The sequence below is a fragment of the Phodopus roborovskii genome, unplaced genomic scaffold (assembly GCF_943737965.1).
Source record: "Phodopus roborovskii unplaced genomic scaffold, PHOROB, whole genome shotgun sequence".
In the NCBI taxonomy this organism is placed as follows: Eukaryota; Metazoa; Chordata; class Mammalia; order Rodentia; family Cricetidae; genus Phodopus; species Phodopus roborovskii.
The window spans coordinates 999160-1023923 of record NW_026125506.1 but is presented as its reverse complement, the minus strand read 5'-3'; the positions used below and the strand labels follow the sequence as shown (position 1 = coordinate 1023923).

General features: G+C 46.4%; 1 protein-coding gene across 4 annotated transcripts in view; it reads right to left on the bottom strand.

Moving 5' to 3' along the window:
- Ttc28 (tetratricopeptide repeat domain 28) overlaps window positions 1-24764 on the bottom strand; it is a 368181-nt gene that overhangs the window by 106285 nt on the left and 237132 nt on the right. The window lies entirely within an intron of this gene.

Genomic DNA, 24764 nt, shown 5'->3' with positions numbered 1-24764 from the left:
GTGTGTGTGTGGTGTGTGTGTGGTGTGTGAGTGTGTGTGGTGTGAGAGTGTGTGTGGTGTGTGAGTGTGTGTGTGAGTATGGGTGGTGTGTGTATGTGAGTGTGTGTGGTGTGTGTATGTGTGTGGTATGTGTGAGTGTGTATGGTGTGTGTAGGTGTGTGTGTGTGTGAGTGTGTGTGAGTGTGTGTATGGTGTGTGTGAGTGTGTGTGAGTGTGTGTGAGTGTGTGTGGTGTGTGTATGTATAAGTGTGTTGGTGTGTATGTGTGTGTGTGAGTGTGTGTGAGAGTGTATGTGGTGTGTGTGAGTGTGAGTGTGTGAGTGTGTGGTGTGTGTGTATATGTGATGTGTGTGGTGTGTGTGTGAGTGTGTGTGAGAGTGTATGTGGTGTGTGTGAGAGTGTGAGTGTGTGTGGTGTGTGTGTGTGTGTGAGAGTGTATGTGGTGTGTGTGAGAGTGTGAGTGTGTGTGTGGTGTGTGTGTGTGAGTGTGTGGTATGTGTATGTGGTGTGTGTGAGTGTGTGTGTGAGTGTGTGTGAGTGTGTGAGTGTGTGTGTGCACACGCACACACATGTCTGTGCTGTGCTCTCATGGGCTTGCCCACATGTCCCTGAACTGGTGTGTGTATGTAGGTCAGAGATCAACATTGGCTATCTTTATCAATTACTCCCCACCTTGTTTTTAGACAAGGTTTCTCACCAAATCTGTGCTCCCCAATTAGCTGCACTAGCTGGCCAGCGAGCCCCACTGTGCACTGTAATTACAGGTGAGTGTTGCTATGCAAGGCCTTTTATATGGGTGCTGGGGATCCAAACCCAGTCCTCATGGTCATTTCTCCAGCTCCACTAATCTTTTTATTTAAAAGACACACCTCAGGGTCATTTCTACGTAAGTAATACCTTGCAACTCAGCAATTCGAACTGCGAACATGCCCACTAGAGAAACACACAGAAATATGCACTGAGCTAACAGTATCGGAAGTCGTGGGACCACACGGGGCTGGTCAGATAGCATATGGGAAGTTCAGTCTGGCATGACTATGTAGATGTGTTGTGTACATATATTTGCATGTTTGCACGTCTTTAAGTACTGCCACAAGAGGCAGCCAAGACATAAAGAAGGCTGCTGTTTACATGTAAAGGACATAAAACTGAAGTACTTGTGCACACATGAGTGTGCCTGTAACAAGATCTGTGGGAGGCCGTGCAACAGGGGTGCCGGGAATGCTTTGGGTCAGGTAGCTCTTGTTTGGAAGCAGGAGGGGAGTTCCTTTCTGTGTCTTGTGCAGTGTCTGCTAGCATCACTGGCCTCTGTACCAGATGCTGCCAAACAACTCCCATCCTCTCTGGAAGGATGCACACTAAATGGGCAACATGTGAACACTCCCCTCTACTGACGGCCACTAGAGGGAAGATGTGGGCAGAGCAATGTGTGCATTTGTCTTACCTGGAATGTTTGGGAAGCTTACCACGAGCACGTACCCATACTATTTAAATAAGTTTTGTTTTTAAAATGACAGAAATGAAACACATTAAAATAGTCACAGTAATTATTTTGAGTGGTGAAAACTGGCTGATGTGCTGTTTTCAAATATTAATATTAAAAGTCTTCATTTTTAAAGGAAGGGTCAGAGGAATTTTTAAAAGACCTAGTATTATTGCTTTTGAATTAAAAAGGACAGTTTCAAAAGAATAAATTACTAACAAATGGTGACATAAAGGGAGCCATAACTGGAGGGCTGTGCAGCTAGCTCTTTGGAGAACTTAGGGTAATGAATCAGGAGTGCAGGAGACCAACCCAAGGCTGTGCACAGGCGGACAAAGGCTGGACCACAGAGAAGACTGCAGTCCAAACCATCAAGACTACTGCTAGGAGATAGGCCCAACCTGTAAACTCAGTTGTCATGCATCCAGACACACAGTGTTTGCACTGCACTTTGAAAGCAGATGGGGATTGCCTTAAAAAAAAAAAAAATCTCTGTTGCTCTGGCTCACCACCTCCTTAGAATCTGCTCTGTAAAAGAATGCATTGACACACTGGCAACTCAGGCACACCGGGTCGGACAGTGCTGTCTCACTGTGGAGACTGATATTAGCCAGGAGTACACATGGCACCCAGACTCATGGCTGCAATGACCACATTGGTACTTACTGTCTATTATCTACCACTAGGCATTGATGAACAGTGGCTGCTTGGGTTTTATCAAGGGCCAGGCAAGGGTAAAGGCCGAGGACAGGAGGCAGGTAAGGATGGAGGAGGAGCAGGAGGGCAGGAGGCAGGTAAGGACGGAGGAGGATTATGTGCTTCCGCCTAGGGACCAAGGCAGGAGGAGAAGCAGCAGTCAGAAGCAGGGGACTTTCCAGGCGCTGAGCGTGGCAAAAGATACGGACTTCTCTGTGGTGGCAGCAAAGGGAAAGGCATGGCCAGGCGCTTACCGCCTGCAGGCAAGAGGAGTGTGGCCTGACCAGAGCCATGCTGGGTCTCCAGATCCATACAGGACATGGACACACAATGAGAAATGCTCAGGACACAGCCCTTCATAGCACTGAGCCAGAAGCCAAATGACACAACCTGTATACACCTACTATGTACGCAGCATCGCCTGTGTCATATGAAACACCACAGCAACCATGTGAAAAGATGTGTCTTCATTTCACAGAACACACTGGGCACGGGGGTGGGGAGGCACCAGCCGGGGTTGGCTTCGGGGCTCTAAAAGTTGTCACACTGCCTCTGAGTGGATTAGTCATTGCAATCCTACCTGCACGGCTGTAGCTTAAAAGCAGGAGAGATTTGGTGTGTGTGTGTGTGTGTGTGTGTGTGTGTGTGTGTGTGTAAGGATTCTCCTGACATCCTAGATTTATAGAGCTATAACAATGTCAGACTTGCAGAAGCACTGGTGGCCAGAGGCCTGGCAGCTTCATCACCGGTGCAGAAGGACTTTTTAGCAACACAAGTGTTCTAGTTCTTTCCCTCCGATGTTAAGCGCCGCCCAAGCTTTCTACTCAATAATTTAGGTCTGGTTTTCTTTCTGCTTTTCATCATTTTAAGCACTTCAAATGCAGGAAACTGAACTAACAATTACCTGTGACCTATTTTAACACTCTCCCATATTTGCCTTGGAACGAACGCCCCCACCCCCAATTCCAACCTCCAGCAACAAAGGTCACAGGTACAATTCCTCCCTTTCCCTTTCAGAGTCACCACTGTGAGAATCTGACATCTCCCACTCCCCCAAAAATTTGGTATCATCACTGTATATTACAGATCTGTAAAATCTGTCATGTTCCTGTATGTTTTCAACATTTGTGCATGGTGACAAATGGCACACACCACTCTGCCAGTTTAATTTTGTGTTTATGGACATATTTGCATCTGTGAGCAGAAGATGAGCAGGGTAAGCATGGACTTCAGTAACCTGGGCTTATGCTTTTCTCTTATACTTTCCATCACTGAAACTTCCAGAACTCGCTCTCTCTCTCTCTCTCTCTCTCTCTCTCTCTCTCTCTCTCTCTTCCTCTCTTTCTCTCTCTCCCCCTCTCAGATACTTTTAATGCCAGCACTCAGAGGCAGAGGCAGGTGGGCAGGTGGATCTCTGTGAGTTTGAAGCCATCCTGGTCTACAAAGTGAGTTCCAGGACAGCCAGAGCGGTTACACAGAGAAACCTGTCTCGAAGAAACAATCAAACAAACAAACAAACAAAAGAGAAAGAAAAGAGCAGAAAACTGAGGACAGAGAGCTGCCTTGCAAGATTGTCAGGTGATATAAGAGAATGCCTATCTCCCGGCCCCGCACAAAGCAAACGTGTGCTGAAAGCTGTTATCTGTCACAGTAAGATAGCACATGAGCAAGAGAGGGCAGCTATTTCATGGGGGCCTATAACAGATCATAGTTGTTTAGGAAACCTAAATCTTAGAATGGTCTTAAGGTCACCAGTGCCTAACTGTGTTCATAAAAAGGAGCCTGATTACTTCCAGGTTAAGTCATCAGGAACTGTTCATTATGAATTCTTATACCCAGAAAGGCTTTATTGTTTATTTTAATGGAAGAATCAAACTTCTAATCTTTTAGTCACTACTGAATGCCATTCTATAAGCCTGTGATCACGACTCTAATTTGCCAAAGTCTTTTAAAGCCTAAGCCTGTGCTTGATCTCTGCTCTCCCCGTTACCTCTGTGGTCTGACACAAGCCCACTGCAGTTCTACACCCACAAGCATAATAAGGCATAGCACTCACTGGTAATCCCAGCACTCAGAATGCCGAGCCAAGAAGATTATGAGTTTCAGACCAACCTGACTTCTGGGACAAGACCCTGCCTTAAAATAATAATAAAACAAAATAATAGTAATTTTTTTTAAAAACCAAAGATGTATCTCGGCAAAGTGATGAAAGCCAGCGCCCCGCTCAGGCTCAGGACCTGTGCTTATATTGTGCATGCCTTGCTCATGAGGACAGATGCTGAGCCCCAGAGCAATCAGAAAGAACCACATATACTCACTGCCACATTTTTTTTTAATGCCTAGGGGACTCTCCCAGACTAGCCTTGCTCATCAAAGGCTGTCCTCCACGATTCCTCTCAGTGGCCAATTCCTTGATAAAATCCACGCTGACCTTTTCCCTCCCACCACTGCCCCTGCTCCTCCTGGACAGCACTGTGTAAACCTCTGTGCAAAGAGCTGAAAGAAATATGTACACTGTTGGGGGTACCAGTCAGTCACTGGGCTAATTCTAGGGGACCCAGTCTGTCTGTGGAACAGGGATCACAACAGCTGTCTTCACCAGCAGTCTGTCCCTAGCCTTTTACACACAATACCTCTGGACTGACATTGACCCTGAAGGAAGAGTCAATCTGTCCCCACTTTCCAGATGGCCAAGGGATCTTGATCATCACCCAGCTCTATCCAATTGAGTGCCATACTTCTCCCTGCTAAGGCAATAAAGGGTGGCCTGGCTCCATACTCGGTGACCGTGAACCCTCCCACGCAGAACGGGGCTCATGGTACTGAACACAAGCCAGTAAATCAAGATACCCTCAGGCGCAGGGAAATAGAAACTCATAAAACAATACTTTATCATTCCCACAGATTCCTGAGCCTTGGTTCTACCATCCCCCAGGGAAACCCCCAATGCATTTGGGATATTAATTATGATAAAAATTTATTAAGGACTCATAAATGCTAGGCGCTACAGGGACCACTTGAAAACACAGCCACACATCTGTGCTCATTCGGAGAAGATTAAGTGTCTAATGACAAGGGCTCCTGGGAGCATCAAACACTGTGCTATGACGCACATTTTCCCCGTCCCTCTCTTACAACTGTTTATTATTTATTTAGTCTCTTGGATTTCACACCAAACGCCAAAAATCTAATATGTGTTCCAGGTAAAATATGACCTTAGCAGAGGTGCACAGTAGCTTAGTGCTGGTCTCATCTCCACCGAGAGCCTGTGAAATACTACCCACAGCACTTCACCTGCCTGTCTTTCTCCTGTCAAAACAGAACAGAGAGGCTCCACCTTTCAGGTGGAGGGGTGTGTGTGTGTGTGTGTGTGTGTGTGTGTGTGTGTGTGTGTGTGTGAGAGAGAGAGAGAGAGAGAGAGAGGGGGGGGGGGGATTCTATCCTCACACAGAGGACATTTGGTTGGACATTATTTTCCTTGTAAACGTCCTCAAATCTCTAAGTCCCACCTTGCTCAGAGCCTGAGGTCAAGATGGGACAGCACAGTAATTAATGCGTGTGACAAAACAACAAAGGAACCACATGCGCCTAAAATCCCAAACGATTTACACCTGACAATGTGGCCTAGCGGCCGAACTCCCAGGTCAAGCGATTACATTTTAATAAAGTGGTACACTTCAAATGAGCGGAGTCCAAAGGACTGGGAGGAAGAGATGAACACAGGGAAATAAATGCCAGGCTGGTGAGCGACTGGCTGAATGGTATGCATTAAACTGGAATTACCAACTACGATGTCAAATGAACAACAGAATGTACAGGATAAATACACACAAATTAGCCTCTGGAAGGCAATCCTGACTCTGAAATGAACGTATGGTTTCTTAAGCTGGGGAAGGAACCTACACAGCCCAAACCTTTTGCCCCCTTTGCCCACGCCCACCCCCGCCCCGCTCCCGCCCCCACCCCCGACACTGCCATACATACATTCCTTTCACAAACCACAGAATCATTCATTTCTCTTCGGAGCAAGCTTACATGAAAATAATCCCCCAGAAGAAGAAGTGCATTGATCTTCATGCTACGACGTCAATTTCCTTCCCACTGATTCACGGGAAGGTTTAAATATCTGAAGAGCAGATGAGGCCCAATACAGATCTGCTGCACAAACCCCTGAGCAGCCATGGGGAGGGTGGTATATTCTGGAATCTACAACAAAGAATTGCTTTGGGAGTCTCCCCAAAGCCCTGGTGGCTGGCCTGCAGAGCCTAATCTCCTGACAGCCTCGCTGCTCACTGGTTTGTCTGAGATTCTCTGCAATAGCGGCTAAGTAAGAGAAAAGATGGCCCACAGACTGGAGGGCAGCATCGGAAGAAGGACGGGGCATCAGGGCTTGGTTAACGAAGGTCTGAGCCCCTTGGATTTACTTCATAAGAGGAACCTTTAATTTCCTTTTGTTGTTCACTGGAATCTAAGCAGGTTATAGCCTCATGGTACCTCCAGACCTTCTACTGCTTAATTCTGGGGAGAAGTGAAGATATACATCCACTTCTAATCACCTTTCAACTTTAATAAACTTCAATGATAATTACAGAATTTGTGCTAGGCCAGCAGCAGCTGAGTGTCCACAGCCAGTGTGAGGGACCAGTTCATCACGCCGCTCAGACCTCAGGCCATAAAGGGAAATTTAGTCCAACGCACAAATCTGCTTAATGTGCCTGCCCCTGGTAGTGGATGGATTCTGCTTAGTGCTTTCTCTGTTAAATCATTTAAGATCTGAGAGCTGCACTTTGCCTTAAGTGGCAATGGAGTTTCATAGGCAGAAGGGATGGGTCACTTCACAAGGGATTTGAAGTCACTGAGTTCTGGCTGTGAGGAAGCCGGACAAAGACATTCCCGATGAGAGGCAGCCAACCTTTCCGTAATGTTGGTTGAGCCCTTACTATACTCGGCAGATGCAGGGGTGAAGCGGGGACACACCTGCCTGGGTTCCAAGGGCAGCACTTTGGCTCTCTGCCGCTTCCTCAGCACCTAGAACATCAGACAGACGACTGCAGGAGACAGTCCCTGCAAGGCTGAGGGACGCCTGCAGACCCGACACATAACACAGGCACTGACGACCACAGCTGAAATGCCAGAGGCCCTGATGCTTTGGGATGAAGCAGTGACAGACTACAGGTTGACTGGGTTCAATGAGTCTAGGTGAAAGACACGGAGGAAACGCCTTTAAAGAGAAGAGCTCACCCTGAGCTGTCCGACCTCTTATCTGTGAGGCATCTGGAACAAGCTACCGGGAGTTAATTAAGGAGTGGCGTGTGCTTGCTTCCCTTCTGCACATGGAATCCACTGAGCTGAAATTAGACTTAGGCGAGCCATTCAACTGTTCAGGTGAGTGTTCCCCCGAGGTCCACAGGTAAAGGTTTGGTGGTCAGAATGGCATTGTGGGAAGCTGACAGAGACCTTTAGGGGGCAGAGCCTTATGGGAGGTCATCAGGTCACTGGCGTCCCAAAGGTGCTGCCACCGTGGTGTGCCACCCTTCCAAGGGGACAAAGCCATGGGGTCACCTAGCTTGTATCTGAACTTCAAACTGTAGGTACTCCCTTAGGGGACCCACAAGCGTAACTGGGAAAAGTTGAGAACCAAAGAGTGAGGCAGTCAGTCATGAAGGAACACTGGCGGCTCCTACAAAGGGCCAGGAGGGTCATAGCCGTTGCCAGACCTGAGGTCCATTAATGGCGTGGATGGCAGTAATCTGACCGTCATAAACTTTAGTCGATGGAAGACTTTATCTTAAACACAGAGAAACATGTAAAACATTCTCAAACACAGGAAACAGGTCTTGGCTTTGTTGTTACTGTTGATGTTGTTGTTTGTGGTCGGTTTCAGTGCATTCACCAAATGTTACTCCAGAGAAAACACTGAAGGCTGTCTGTGGCCCCCAAACCACTCCTCGGTATGAAAAGCTGCACTGAGTAATCTAGGAAGTCAATGCCGTCTCCAAAACTGCAAAACCGAGGAACAATTCCAGGGACAAATTTCATTGACCAAACTTATCAGAAAAATAAATCTGTACCATTAAAATTGAGGGTTAACAAGTAGGAAAAAAATGTACAGCTGACTAAATGATAAATTCAGATAGGAAGTTAGATGTTGATGGGAGATGTCATTCTGTAAATATGTTTCTTGTATTGGTTAATGAATAAAGCACTGTTGGCCAATAGGCGGGGTTAGGAGACAAGGAGGAGAGAGGAAGAAGTAGGGAGGAGTCAGCATGTGGAGACCTGAGGGAACAGAAGTCCGGGCCCTCTCTCCGGTAAGATGAGACCACGTAGAAACACTTAGATTAATAGAAATGGGTTAATATTTAAGACAGAGCTAGCCAATAAGAAATTAGCCAACAGCTTTATATCTAATACAGCATCTCTGTGTGTTATTTGGTGCTGATGTGGCTGTGGGACCAGACCAGTGGGGGTGGGGGATGGGGGGTGAGGGATGGGGGTGGGATTCACCACGTACTTGATGAAATCAGCTCTGCAAAGTCATGTTGAACTCATGGATTCCATTTAGTGAGAAGGAATTCTAGTGATGGAGACAAAGGAGATCAACAATAGTAGATAGGAGGTCCCTGCACTTGGGAGGTGCTGGAGTGAGTTAATTAGAGTTCACCATGCCATGGCCTCCATGACAGCCTATCACAAAACCAAAACTCAACAACAAAATGGACAAAATAAAATGACAATATCAGGCAATACTGTTGAAACAGCAAATTACTATTAATGGTCAGAGCATGTCCTTAATCAGCTTAACATGCTCCTGAACTTCCGACACCATGCACTGCCAACAGATCTTCCCCATACAGACACCCCTCACCGTGTTATCACCCTGCCTGCCCCGCCCACCACCATCTCTATCAATCACCCTGCCTGCCCCGCCCACCACCATCTCTATCAATCACCCTGCCTGCCCCGCCCACCACCATCTCTATCACAAAAAAAACTTTCAAAATTGGAGAGTTGTCAAGCTTAGTCATACTAGCAGGTACAAATTTTCCCTGTATCCCAACTCTTCCTTAAAACTTTGAACTGACAACAAATGCCATTTTCTTTAAAATAATAGGCTGGCTAAGTTTATTTTTTGTTAAAATGTTTTCCTAATATCAGGAAAACCATTTTTTTTTCTGCTGTTCTTTCACAGAAAAACATGGCCCATGACTTGCTACTCACCTCCCAACCCAATCAGTCACAGGGAGGCTTTAATCTGGGACAGTTTGGGCTTTGGCTGGGGCGCAGCAGAGGCAAGGTGAGTCTCACAACCAGCTGGTCACAGAATATTAGAAAGACATGCTCATCACTCAAGAGCTGAGACCAGCAACATCCAGGTTTTTATTGCTTCACAGAACAAGGGACTCAGAGTTACATCTCTGATAGGCAGACAGGTAGGAAGAGTGGCCACAGCCAGATAACAAAGATGACTCAACAATGACAAGCCTCCATAGGCAAAGGCCTATAGGCCTCAAGTGCTTCTTCCCTGATCAACCGAGTCTCCTAACCTGTGGGGAAGTCTGAAAATTTCAAGGCCAGAGCATGTTTACCCCAAAGTAGGTGGCCTGTCACCTTTGTTCAAACTGACCAATCCTTAATTAGGGGAGGAAGACTCCCAAAGACTCCCAAAACCTCCAACCACAAGGAGCAACCAGACTTCCATTTCACAAGCCCCACTCTCTGCTTTGTGGAGGGTATTTCTGGATGGTGTGTGTGTGTGTGTGTGTGTGTGTGTGTGTGTGTGTTTCTTACCCTTAATAAAAAGCCCTTCTTCACACGCTGATTCTGTCTGCCCTGCCTGAGATTTTCTTCTCCATTGCTACTTGTTGTGCCATACATTTTTAAATTTTTTTTTATTTATTTATTTTAGTTCTTTTAGTTCTTTTAACTGTCAGGAAAAATGAACCTGGCCCAGACTCCTAGACGGTGAGGTGAGGACATTCTCGGGAGAAAACCCCACACCCACTGCAAGTTCACGGCAGTGAGGAGAAAGAGCTTAGCAAAAGCCTGTGCGGCCACCTGGGCCCACACTAGGCCTTCACAGGTGGCCCATCCGGGCTTCTGTGCCAGTGTCAACATATTTTTGCTTTGCATTTTAAAACATGCAAATAGCCTCTTTTTAGTCTCTTTTTACTTATTAACTGAGCACAGTTCTGGAGTCCCGGGATTTGAGCTCTGTCCCCAGGATCACTTGCCCTGTGCTCTCGGGCATGTAACTGGGACACTTTGAGCTTTAGACTGCTCACTTAACCTAATGACAGGAAAGGCTTCAGACACAGAGGCCTGCCGTGGGGAGGACAAGAGGAGCCAGGCAACGAGTGACAAAGCACTCAGTAGGTGTTTGCTGAAGTATTTCTAGTCTTCTTTCTTGAGATAACATGTAGCTTGTCCCATTCCACATCTATTCAGAGGTCAGGGGAGATAAAAAGCTTAAAAGACTGATAATAAACAGCCCCCCCCCATCTATTAGGCTGATACACAAATAACAGATCAAGCCACACCATTATAGAAACCGGGGATTTGAAAAATGCTCTGGATGTATTCCGCCAGTAACCATGCCAACCATCTCAGTGTCTACACGAGGTGGAGGTGCCTCCTGAACCCTCATTACCGTGCTGCAGGAGCTCCTCCCCCCATACCACCCCTAGAAAACCCGCATTTCATCTTTCCTTTGTTCTCTCCCACACAGAGTTGCGCTCAACACAATCTCTGTGATTCCAAACTTTCCCCGCTGCAGCTGCTGCACCACATCTGGCGTCCTCTATCTAGGACACCTGCCTCAGAAGTTAGACAATCAAGGTGATGAATCAGTTCTTTTCAGAAAATAAAACTTTCCCGTTTCCTTAGGAATGTTAGGAGACAGAAAATGTTTAATAAAGCATAATTACACATCTAATTGCCAGATGCCAGGCACTCAAACAGGCACTCGAATTGCGGTCCCTTATTCTGTTCCACCGAGATGCTGTATTAGCTACCTATTGCTGTGTAAAAACACTTCCTCCTTCACAGTCACTTGAAACAACACACGTTCATTATGTCTATCCCGGGAGTCAGGAGTCCGAGCACAGCCTCACTGGGCCCTCTGGGGTGGCAGAAGGCTCTGTGCAGGCTTCGGCTCTCCTTCAGAGACCAGGCCTAGAGGAAGTCTGTTCCCTACTCCCTACCTGTGCCATTCCTTGTGATCATGAATCTGGAGCTTCAGTCTTCCGATGGCCATCAACGGAGACTTCCCTCAGCAACAGATAGCCTGCAATTCTCTGCCATCCTGAAATCCTAGACATGGCTACCAGAGCTACTGCTCCTCTGTATCCAGAGGGGAGAAGGAGATTCCAGCAGAGCAGGTGCTACAACCTTATATGGACCACACACAAATTCCCTTGACACTGGGTCGCCTAACGAATCCAGGCTAGGGCAGGGTGGTGGACAGCCAGCCCCAGCAATCCTGCTCCCAGCACTGGGATTACAGGTGCATGGCCACACCCTGCTTTTTACACAGCCCCTTGGGCCTGAACTCAGCCATCGTTCCTAGCCATCAAGTCATCTCTACAGCACATTTTTTTGGGGGGGGCATATTCTGTTGATTAGAAAAAGTGAGAGGTCCTGCACACTGCAGGAGAGAGGGTCACACAGAGCACCGTGATGGTTGATCTTGACTGGCAATGTGGTTTGAGTTGAGAAGCACTGAGGTTGGTACAGCACACCTTTGGGGTGTGCGAGAGGCCGTTTCCAGTGAGAATTAAGTCCAGGGAGAAGGCCAGCCCTCAGTATGGACTGCACCATTCCTCAGGCAGGTTGCCTAGGTAGAATAAAAGGAGAAAGCATGCTAGCAGAACATTGTGTCTCCATCCTGCCTGCCATGGTTGGAGCTGTTTAGAGTAGCCACAACCTCCCTGCCATGATGGAGTGAATCCATGAGCCAAAATAAGTCCTTCTTGCCATAATGAAACTTTCTCGGGCATCTGTCACCACCACAGTGGTCTGACTAACACAGGTGCAAACAGCAGAGCACAGGAACTATGCCAACTCCTTAAGAGCACGGTTGGCAGGCTATGCTGAAGCCGGCTAAGTGGCAAGTCTGCGAAGCTGAGAAGAGCCAAGGCCTAATGAAGCTAGCTCTGAGGCCTACCGTTAATCTGAACCTGTACCCAGAGACACAGCGCATCCAGATGGAGCTGGGATAGCGTTGACATGCAAGAAGGTTGATCTGGTGGACTGAACGCCTTGCAGGATCATGGTCAGCTGCTAGAATTTAAATGCAAAGGACATTGACTGCATGCCCAGTCTCCTGTGCCTCCTGGGATTCCTGACGACTTTTGAGGGCCCGGTTCAAATGCTGCCTCCTCTGTGAAAAGTGCCCAGCCTCCAGCGCCCACTGACCCACACCCACTGATGGCAGCTGTGTGTGCCGCTCAGACGGTCACTCTTAAATGCACATCAGTCTGCAAGACAACCAGATGTTGCCTGCTGGCTGAAAGCTCTGAAGAGCAGCAGGTCCCAGAGGTAAAAGAGAGCATGCCACCATGTACTTTTACCAAAGAATCCCCAGTGGAGTCTGGATGGATAACACAGTGTGCAAGAAAACGTGATTGTCAGCCCCCTCCCTCTGCTGATGGAAAACAAAAGAAAAACAAAAAGTGTTAACCCTCAGTCACCGAAGAGAAATTCTTCACAGTGTACCCATGTGTGAGACTCTACAGGGTCTGCAGACCCAGCAGTTACCGCTCCAGAGGATGACACTGTGTTTGGCTGTAAGGAATGTTCCGGACCTACCCACTTTCTATTAGGGTCAGCATCCTCAGACATGCACGGTATGGAACCTGTCAGTTCTCTTCTTTAATGAAAGAAGTCTCCCAAACTGGCTGTCAGTGTTCAAGACTGACCCCAACTGGGACTGGCAGAAACACGGCCTTAGCTAATCAGCCCAAGCACTGTTCAGTCTCTAAACATGAATATTAAACCTAGGAAATGGGAACAAATTATGCATGCATGTTTGCATTTGGTTTTAAAATATGCATAGATACATGTTTTTAAAAAGGACCTTTGGCCTAAGATAATGAAAGAATTCCATTCATAACGAAGGGCAGGCATTAGCTTTCCTGACAAGATTAAATAAATAAATACATTTGCCTAATACATCCTTAGAGCCTGACCTGAGGAGGAAATGCGTCTGAGACCAGAGTCTTTCTGTCAGATGTTCTCAACAAGACGTGGAACAAAGCAGGTGCATTCCACAGGAGAGCCCAGAGCTGGCACTGGTGCAAGACCCTGCCACACCTGCTTGTTCTTCTAGCCTTCCTTCTCTTCACAGCTACCCAATGCTGCCCCACAGTGGACTTCTGCCTCTGAGAAGGGATTTCATACCGCGAGAGACGCTTCGCTGCTGTGGGTGTGTTTCCCCCCACCCTCACGTTAGACACACAGAGGTTAAACTCACAGCCATGAGCTTCAAGCCTCTGCATTAGATCTGAGCCCCAAGCTCAGGCCTTGGTTTGCCGTCGTAACCCCATGGTTGTCCACAGCTGTGGAACTAACTGAGCGGTCAGAGCCTAAACAACTCCAGATTTCTTTAGAAAGGTCTTAGTGCTCAATGACAAGAGATATTTTATGCAAAGAAGTGCAATCGCACAGTGGCCAAGTCCAAGACTTAATGTAGGTTCGACACCTACCACCTACGTAAGTGCCTAAACTCCAAAATGGAAACTGGAAAGAAACGGCTTTCTAAGCAAATACAGTTATCTTTATAAGAATCTCATAAAACCTGATGTGATGAAGAAATAAAAGTTTACCTAACGCCCATAAGCAAATCTGCCTTTACACACATGGGTAAATCCCATTGGCCTGACTAACATTTCTACATGAATAGTGCATAGAACATTCTATGTGCTATTCCTTTTAGACTAGGGTAATGTCTCCCCATAGACAGCTGTCCATGCCTGTGGCCAGCCCTATGTTTTGTCACACTTGGGAGGACTTGCCTTGGACAGTGGGAAGAAGCCATGGCACTGCTGAATGCCTGCCATACTGTGACCCATAGCCGCCTGTCAGAAGAGTGGACAGCCACAGCCATGTGTTGCTTCTTGGCTGCAGTGGGTATGCACACACATGAGGCCAGAGATTGCAAGCTCTCACCAGCTCCATGAGAAAGCTTGGCTCACTGGTCCATGGAGCACACAAGCTCTGGTCTACAGAGCAAGTCCTAGGATGGCCAGGACTACACACTGAAACTCTGTCTCAAACAGAAAACCATCCTTAATGCTGAGGTATGCCTCTGCGGCTCTGAGGTTAAGCAGCCTGCCCAGCACTAGTAAAACCAGTACGTAGCAAAGCACAAACGTCTTGCCTTCAAAGGCCATGTGCTCTGAGCACATGCTGTGACACACCGAGCTGCCCTTGCCATATCTCATGGAAAGGCAAGTTGCTGAAGTTTTTGTTCAGTTTTCCTAAGTTACCCACGGGTCAGAAGAGGAGCCCAGAACAGACTGGCTTTCCACCACACAACAGAAAAGGATAACAAGCCTTCCGACATAGTTTGTGGTGTTGACCTCATTATCTATTTAACTAGATTTAGGGTCACCTTAGAAACACGAAGGGAAGAGTGGAACACTCCCACCTTGGCCATCACCAGCATTCTACAACAGCTCTGCAAAGATGTGACCCTGTCCGTGCTCTCCATTAACGCTGGAGAGTCAGACAGTGTTATGACCCCTTCGCAGGTGACCAGAATGCAGCCTGTACCTTGGCACAAGCTGGGTGGGGTGCTTTGTCTCCTTATGGCTCATCGAGAAATGCCCCCCTTTAACCGCACCCCCATCCCTCAGGACCAAACCCAGGCACATGGCTATTCAGCAACCATAGTACCTGAGGCACAATGCTAGCAAGCCTGAAAACATACCTTCTCTTCCTGAGCCACACCGGAGGATCACAGGAGAGTCCAAGCCTCACCTTCACATGCCTGTTCCCACACCCTGCTGATGTTGGGGACACAGAGACAAGCTGGGTGGGGTTTAACAGAAGTGGGATGTTTTGCTTTGGAAGTATCCCCTATATTGCCAGATGGGAAGGACCTGAACATTAGTCAAAAGCAAGCTGTAGCCAAGGCAGGGGAGAGCTTCCCACACTATAAACTATTGCATTCTAATCATTCCAACCCCAGGATTTTAATCTTCCTCAGCCAAGAGAAATGACTTAATGGAAAGTCTAAGCTCATTATTCAATTCAGTGAGTGAGGCTTTTTCTTTTTCTCCAAAAAGAAAAAAGAAGAGTAAGAAGAAGAAAAAAAAATGTCTAAGGAAGAGAGATGTGTATGTCTATGTAGGACACGTAACAGTGAAAAATGCACCAAGCATTTTGTGTTTGAGTACTATAATAAACACGAATCTATAACCCCAGTGAGCATTCTGTCTACACATAGTTAGACGTGAACCTCTCTAGACTTTCTTTCAACATTCTTTTCATGCCACAACTACTGACTGGCAGAGAGAGAGAGAGAGAGAGAGAGAGAGAGGGAGAGAGAGAGAGAGAGAGAGAGAGAGAGAGAGGAGTAAATGACAATGTAAAATGTTAAGTGCTGTAATACAAGGGCAAGGAGACTCAAGAAGACCCAGACATCCGAGCCTTTGGTTTTTGTTATTGTTGTTGTTAGTTTTGAAATGAAGGCAGGGAATGCATCCAGAGTCCTATATTTTGAGTCTAAATCTCTTCAGAAGTCAGACACACAGCTTGCATCTCTAAGACACACAGCCTTCATGGAGCTACAAGACAACCTTCTGCGGGAGCGGCTGATGTCTGAGGATCACAGCTGGGAACAGCTCTGCTCAGTTCGGCTTACAAGTCCTAAGGGACACTGTGGAATGCGAGTTGCTTACACATGGCTGATGGGGGAGCCGTCAAGAGCTCAGCTCTATTAAGCCAAGCACAGCCATTAGGAAAATCCATGGAAACCAGTGTCTAGAAGGAAGATATCTATTTGTCATAAAGAATCAAAGTTAAACATAAGGTCATTTATACAACTCACCATACAATTACAGCAGCTTTGATAAGGGTGAAGAATGAATGAGAAATGGTTGATTTATGTGAATCAGAGATCAAACATATGGCTGATGTAACATTTGCTGCTGACCTGACACAAAGCTTCAATATTTACTCTTGACTGAGTACACATGGGTGCTACACTGGCTAGCATTTCTGGAAAAGGATCTGTGAGAGGACTAGGAATAGAAGTAATTTTCTTCAATTCCTGCCCTACATCAGGCAGGTGTTGGCCCTCTTGTATCGGACAGAGCAATGGTGAAGAATGTCTGGCCACAGCTGGCTCTGTGAGTACCACATGGCCCCCTGGCAATCACAGGTGTGAGAACCAGGCTGGCAGGGCAGCTTACCCACTGAATAACTAGTTTCCTACTTGTAGAATGAAGAAAAGGTTTCAACCAAAGATTAATCTCTTTTAAGGAATTTAAGCTGGTAAACAGAATGAAAAACAGGAGGGGCATACTGAAGAAGAGCTAACCCTGAGAGAATGTATTCGAAGAGAAGGCCAGGCAGCCACAGGGGCGGGGTGGTTAACAGACCCAGTGTCCCCTCAGCAGCAGAGGCTGGAGACACTGGGGACACTGGGGACACTGGGGCATCTACCCATGATGCACAAAGCAATCCTCTCCTCTCTCGACAGGCCAGGCACGCATTTCTGTTTCTTGAAATCAAAAGTACCCGAGCACAGCCAGGACTGGAGGGGCTTGAGTTACTGGTGAGAAGGCTGGAACTCAACACAGAATGGCAGGGTGAACACAAGAAACAGCTACTTATTCTTTAGTTAGAGTTCTTCATCCGGTTACATTGGGTATGCCTTTTATTTTAAAAATGTAATTCTGAATGGTGTTGCCACTTTTTATTTAGTTATTAATGCCACATTTAATTTGAGCATTAATGTTCTCTGTGTGTACACTGTGTGGGCATGAGGAAGCCAGAGAGAGAGAGAGAGAGAGAGAGAGAGAGAGAGAGAGAGAGAGAGAGAGAGAGAGAAACTGACTTGCCAGCGAGCCCCCAGGATCTGCTTGTCTCTGCTCCCAAGCACTGGAGTTAAGGGGGTATGCCAGCACAGCCTGGTTTTTCATGGGCACTAAGATTTAAACTCCATTCCTCATTTGAGCACAGGGAGCAGTTCATAGACTGAGCCACATCCCAGATCTCACTTCACTGCTTTAGGTGGAACCCTGTATTATCACTTAATTTTGTTTATATTTTAATTATTTTCATTGTTATTCACTACAGGGACACATCTCTCTATATCTAACAAAATACACATATTTTTATTGTTGAGCTATTTATACATTCTTTTAGAACACTGCCATATTGTTTAATAAAGTTGTTAATATCTGTCCATTATACAGCTAGTGAAATAGTGAAAAATAATATTAAATGGTGATTTAAAACTCGATATATATCTCTCAAACATCATTCAGACCTTATAAATTCACTAGTAATATCATCAGAACCATGAGTTGTATTTGCTACAAGAAAACAAAGGACCATAGATAGGTAACGTGCATTCTGCAGCCCGATACATCCCGACTAAGAGACAGTGAGGTCCACTAGGACTGCCAGGCGGTAAGCGCCATCAAGCTCTGGTTCCCTCTGCACAGTGCTGGCTTCACCTTGGAACTGGTGCCTGCACAGACATGGAGTAGCTGAGGTGCCATCCACAGGCAGTGAACAAAATCTCTGGGCTCAGAGGTACACCAAGGAAGCATCTGAGGAAACAGAATTTACTTCTAAACTGGAATTACAATGCTGAGTTCCTCCAGTGAACACTGAACTTACAGACGTGAACCTCCAACCTGAGCTGTGACCCCGCACATTGTCTCCAAGGAACAGGCTACTCCAAGAGCTCCCAGGCACAAGCTTTTGTGATAGGCAGAATTAGGAGGGTTAATCGCTCTCAGTTAGAATGGACCACAGGAGATATGAGCAGCCCACGGAGAGAAGCCTGGAGCTAACACCAGTCCGGTATCATTTTTCTTAGTCTGGCTGGGACTGCATTTCCAGTTATTCTATTATTCTCATTTTTCCCTCTATCTCTATCGCCCTCTCTTGCCCTCTCTCTCACCTCTAAAAGATCAAGAGGTCAAGGAAGGAATGAGGGAGAAACATTCATCTTGGCATCAATGCCTGGTCTGCTGCCTTCACACACAGCGTCCTCCTCGGCAGTTCAAGAGCAACAATGGCTCTAAATCTTGACCATCGTCTCTCCACTAATTTTATGACCAAGGTGAGACACTACAGTACATGATGCCTTTATCTACCATGAGGCAGGAGTGGGGTTTTAATATAAACATTTCTCAGCCAGGTTGGAGGTGTGCTTGTAACCCTAGCACTCAGGGAGTAAGGCAGGAGGATCGTGAGACTAAGGCCAGGCTTGGCTTGGCACACAGTGAGGCACTGTCAAAAAAGGAAGGAGTGAGTGAGGCCTCAAAGCTATAAAGAAAACTGACTTCATCAGATGTCTGAACAATGGGACAGAGCTCGAGACCCAGAAGAAATATGGGCATGCACTGGCAGCATCTGCAAACTCCGAGGCAGAGATGGGATGGGTGTATCACCAAGTGTGAATGGAGAAAATGCCATCAACCTTTCAGGAAAGATGCAGTTACACCCACCCCTGGGACTGTCCATATGAATGAATTCACAGTGGATCTCTCTCTCTCTCTCTCTCTCTCTCTCTCTCTCTCTCACACACACACACACACACACACACACACACACACACACACACACACACATCCTGCTGACCTGCAGCAGTCTCTCAGGTCATCACCAGATGCCTGATACATCAGTTAGAGGAGGCAACATTCTCTCCTCACATCTACCCTGCAAACTCCCCTCTGAGTCCAATGCCTGCATGCAGGCTCTTAGGCAAGCTTCAGGGTAGAAACCTTGGGAGGGCAGGTTAGGATCCTTGGCCACACCCACATTTGGACAAGGTCTGATTCCCATGTTAGATCCCTCACCTCTGACACTCATGGTAGATTTGCCTCCACATTGGGTACCACTCCCCTGCCACTCAAGGCCCATCTGCCTCCAACAGGGCTTCAGGAGCAGAGTAACAAGGACAGGAACCTGCAGTGATGTCACGAGACTGGATACACCGTGTGTGTTGGTGAACTGGGTGTAGGAAAGATGAGACATAGTGTTATCTGTAGTCACCCAAAGTCAAAGGCCAATAAAAGGCAGAGTTGTGGGTGACCAAGAAGCTGCCACAGATATAGAGTACACATAGGATCCAAGGATGGGGGCTTTGGTGGCTGGTTCTAAGCACACTAGTGAACCTGAAAGAAGAAAATGCTTAGCTCTTTAACTTGTCAGCCCCAGGTCAGGGAGGGGAAGAAGAACACTTCTAGAATCATCTTGAAAGATGCCAACAGTTCAAAACCTCTGAAAACTACCTGGGTGTTCATCAGGAAGGGCTGGAAGGAGCCCAGACAGGCAATGAGCACCCACGGACTTCTGATGAAGCGGAGGACCACAAACCCCATGAGAACCGAGAAATGGTGGCCCCGCAACCCTGCAATGCAAGTGCTTCCCAGTATCTCTTCTACTGGCCTTTAACCTCTCCCTCCCACTCTGTCTCTGTCATGACCTTCAGAGTTCAGCCCTGATGCTGCAACTGAGTCACCCCAATCACCACACGACAGCACCAACACTGCATCCTTACCAAGCTGCTATGGCTACCATAGAAACTACAGTCTGCGTCTGTGGTTGAGATGAAGGCACCCACAATGTCTCTGTCACTACAATCACTCTTGAAAAGTCTCCCACTGGCTGGTGTGCACCATCAGAACCTCTCAACACACTCTTTCATTCCCCCTCCCTTCGAGCTCTTGTTGTAATACATCCTTTGTCAACCTAGAAACTTCACAATATGGTATTATTTCTGCTCTATACAGTTGGATATCTTTCACATAAATGAAAAAAGGAGAGCAAAGTCATGTATGCTTACACACATATTTACATTCTGAGGGCCTTCCATTCCTTTGTGCTATCCTTTCCCTCCCACCCAAAAAAATGTCCCTTTAACACTTATTGAGTACAATTCTGTAAGCAACAATTTGTCTTCGTTTGAAAATGTCATTATCATTTTAAAAGTATATTTTGTATTTTTTTGCTGGATACTGAATTTGCTATATATTTTTTACTAGACATTGAATGTGAGGTTGACAGTTTTTTTTCTCTTCACACTTCAAAGGTGCCATCCACTGCCTCTGGCTTGCACCGGCTTTGAAGAAGAGTCTGTTGTCCTTCTCATCCTTGCTCCTCTCGGGATGCTCATCAGAGATTCTCTTTATTGTGTGATCTCATCAGTTGGATTAGGACAGGCCTGGTATAGTTGCTGTACTTATCATATTTGGATGTGTAGGCAAGGAGTCATGTGATGCAACCAGGGAAACTGTAGCTATTCCTTGGTAACTTTGTTTCCTGACACCTCTTTTGTGTATTTATAACTTGGTAACTTTGTTTCTTGCTACATTGCCTTTGTGTAGTTATACCTTGGTAACTTTGTTTCTTGCTACATTGCCTTTGTGTAGTTATACCTTGGTAACTTTGTTTCCTGATACATTGTCTTTGTGGCTTAGCATACTTGAAGCTGCAGTTAGGTTGTTCCTGCCATACCAGAAATCAAGGCACCAGGACACTGCCTACTGACTAACATCCTGATAGCCAGGGAAGGAAAAAGCACAGGGGCATCTTGACTATGGAGAGTACACAATAGTGTGGGATTGGAGGAATTAAACAATGACTTCATGAGATGTCCTCAAAATCTGCAACACAAAACCCTGTAGGCAATTACTCCCCTTTCAGGCAAACCCACTCCAGTCACTCTCTGAGGTATGCTTTACTTTGCTAAATGAATGCCTGCTTAGTCTGTATCTCTTGGCTGAATTCTTTGCTTCAAGAGACAAGAACCAAGGAGAAACAGTCACCCAGTAACAGAGTTCACTGGGATTCCTGGGTATGTGTTTTCCTTATAACTAGGAAATTCCTTAATTATTATTGCTTCAAATGTCTGTGTGTCTGTCAGAACACCTGGTCATGTCCACTAGACTCCCAGGTTTCTCTCCAATCTCCTTGGCCTCTTCACTCTTGCTTTGGAGTTTGGATGGTTTCTACCACTTCATCTATGGGGTCCTTGATATATGTGTCCAATCTTTTTTACTGCCCATCAGGAAAAGTTTTCCATTTTTCAAACTGTATTTTTTTTTTTTCTGATCTAGAAGATATCTGGCTCCTTCTCATGGCTTATATTTCTTCTTTGTATTAAGTGTTTTAAATCTTTGTCCTTATTTCTAACAGCTATTCTAAAGGGGTTGTTTATATATGGAGTCTATGGTCTGAACTTTTGTGCAGACCAGGGTGTTGATTTCAGGCCTTGTTTTGAGTTTGTTAGGATTGGTCCTTCCCAGAGAAGATGCTCTCTAGGATCTTCCCTGACACCTTGGACCTTTCAGGCTGGTCCCTAGTGGTTCTGGTGCTTGTTCATCTGTCAGACTATCATCCTTTACCATGGTAGAGGTTCTACCTAGATTCATACAACTAGTGTTACATGACTCCAGTTTAACATTCCTTAAGGCCTAAAGGGGACCACACATACATTACTGGAGGTCATTTTCTTTGTTGCCCTTTCCCTGTCTCTGGCCCACAAATTCTAAATACTTCAAATTCCCCAAGCTGTGACACTCTGCCAACACGGTGAGGCAGAGTGCCCCAACGGAGCCACTGCCCCCATCTCAGGACTGACATCCCTGCCTCTGGTGCTTAGAAGACAGAGAAATGAGTCTGCCTGCACTTGGGATGAGTATCACAGTCATACCAGAATATGAATGGGAGCTGAGCCACAAAGCTCTGGAACCTAGTATTTTGATGACTTGTTCTCAGACAAACACAAAAACAACCCTAAACAATACTGAACTCCAGCTGGGGAGTTTGTTTTTATAGTCTTCTAAATTAGTACTTCTCGAGCTACTTTGTGTATATTACGGGACTGAGAAAGTACATTGAGATGACAGAAAGCCAGGTTTCTCACTGTTGGAGCGGGGGGGGGGGGAGGGGGGGAGCTGGAAGGGAACTAGGCAGCAGAGGCATCTGTAGGGATTGGATTTTTCATGCCTAGTTTTAAATGTAATTAAATACAGAAAGGACTATAGTCCAGCTGGGGCTATATAGTGAGACCCTGTCTCAAAAAGGGGATGGGGGCCCAAGATGTAGATACAAACATTAAGTGTGTGTATCCAGGAGTATATACATAGTAACAGGCACCTGTTTTTAGGTGTAAAGTAACAGGCACAGTTTTTAGGGGTAAAGTTTTTACTGTCAGAAGAGAAGTCAAAGTCTATGGAGAGTGGATATATGGTGAAGCAGGTGGTGCAGGATGGTGTCCAGGGGTGTTATGAGGGAGGGAGGCATCCCACAACAGTCTCATTAATGCACAATTGCAGAAAAATAAGAAATCTCACAAATGGGCTGCCTGCCTCCCTGTATGTCTTAGACACAAGGGTTACATTAGTTTAGCAATGATCAGTAAGTGGTAATGAAACTAAAGGCAGGCGCAGACACGGAACTAAAATTAGCCAAAGAGTTGGGATGTGTCATGTGGTTATACACAAAGAAGATAAAGCTCTTGTTGGGGGAGAATGTGGCTTGTTAGTAGAGTGCTCGCCTATCACACATGAGGTCCTGGGTTCCAGCTCCAGCGCTGTGTAGACCGAGCATGAAGACACACACCTGGAACCCCAGCACTGGGAGGTGAAGCAGGAATGGGAAGTTTAAGGTCCTCTTTGGCGATTATACAGCAGGACTGTGAACTGGCTAGAAGTACAAGCGGTACACTTATAACCAGCCACAGGGCGGAGCAGGGAGGGGCCCTCAAATGTGACCCAGAGTCTCCTAGAAGCCACAAACTCGCCCTTAGAAGACCAGAGTCCCTGACTGGTAAAAAGGTACCAGAAGAACCATCTTCAGGGATCTCCACAGAAACTCAGATTGGTGCCTGATTTCCAGCTCCGGGAAAACATGATTCTGGTTTCACAGGACAGGTACTATCCGGAACTATAGTGTTCCCTCCCCCTCCAATCCTGGCCCCACATTCCTCTCAGTGGACAGAGGGGTTTACTCACCAAGAATGTGCCTCTATTGAGTCCAAACAAGCTCAGATCCCAATTGGCTATTACAGTGTTTACAAAATGCTGTGTAAGCTAATAAACTCTGCACACATACAAGACCTGGGTCTAACGGCTTTGGAAAGACAGTGCAAGCAAAATGAAGTTGATATATATGTGATGACTATAAAATACTGAGGGGGAAAAACCTCCTGAGATTTTTCAAAAACCCAGCCCTTAGATTTCCTTGTAAAAGCATGTACTCAATCCTTGTGTGTCTTTGAGGAAAATGAAATGTAGGCAGGTTAGTGAACATGAAGACAAGCATGAAAATCGTATGGGCTGGGGTCAGCTGAAGGCAGAGCTGTGCATGCTTGTTCTAGCTGAGGTCATACATAGGAACACGTGGGCATCTTTCTGTGATTCCTACTCCAGCTGATTTTTCCCTTTAGCCAACCAGTTATTGGTGCCAATTAAATGGGACAAATTTCAATTTTACTTAACCTCTGCGACCAATAGCGTAGTGACATTCTGGGAGCAGTAATGACAGGATAGAACTCTCATCACATTTCACTACTTCCCAGACCTTACAGACTGCTCATCTGTTAACAGTGAGACAAGTGTACCAGACATCAGATATATAACTATCCAAAATTGAAGAGTACCAACTTCAACAATCCAACTGGACAGCAAATTTATTTCTAATACAATAAAGAGGGCTTATAAATTTGACTCTTCAATTTTCCTCTCATTTGCATTTTATAAGAATGACGATTTGCGACATATTGGGAATTAAGATGGATCTTTAACTGTGGAAGGCACAGCAAGCCCTTCCCTCATACTGTGTCGGTCTTGATGTTCCTGCCAGGTACCACACACCAGGGAGGCAGACAAGGGAAAGGAAGCACATGGGGCTTCAGGAGGGGAGGGAGCCTGAGGGAGTGTGAAGAACTGACTGTTACAGAGGTGAGGTGGGATGGGGCCAGGGCACAAGGCAGCAGGGTGAGGTGAAGAGAGGAGGCCAAGGAAGAGAGCACAGGCATGGCCCTTGAGCTGCTCATTCAACAAACGTTTACTGAACATCTATTGTGTGGCAGTCACTAGAGACCCAGAATATATAATGGGAAAGAAAAGAAGGCTCTGCTGTGTGGAACTCATGCGTTAGACGTGAGAAAAAGCAGTTAGCAATTATATGTACTTAGATACGGCAGCTTAGATGTCAATTATTGTCAGGTACACTCCCATTTCAGATGGTAAAATAGGAAACAAAAATAGGCCAAGGAATGCAGCAAGAAGCTAGAAGGACTCAGCAGGGAGAACACGGGAGAAGGCACATCTGCTCAGAACACCGGGAGGGGTGGAGAGGGGACCCTTTCACGCAGCTTCACACTCAGGACCTTG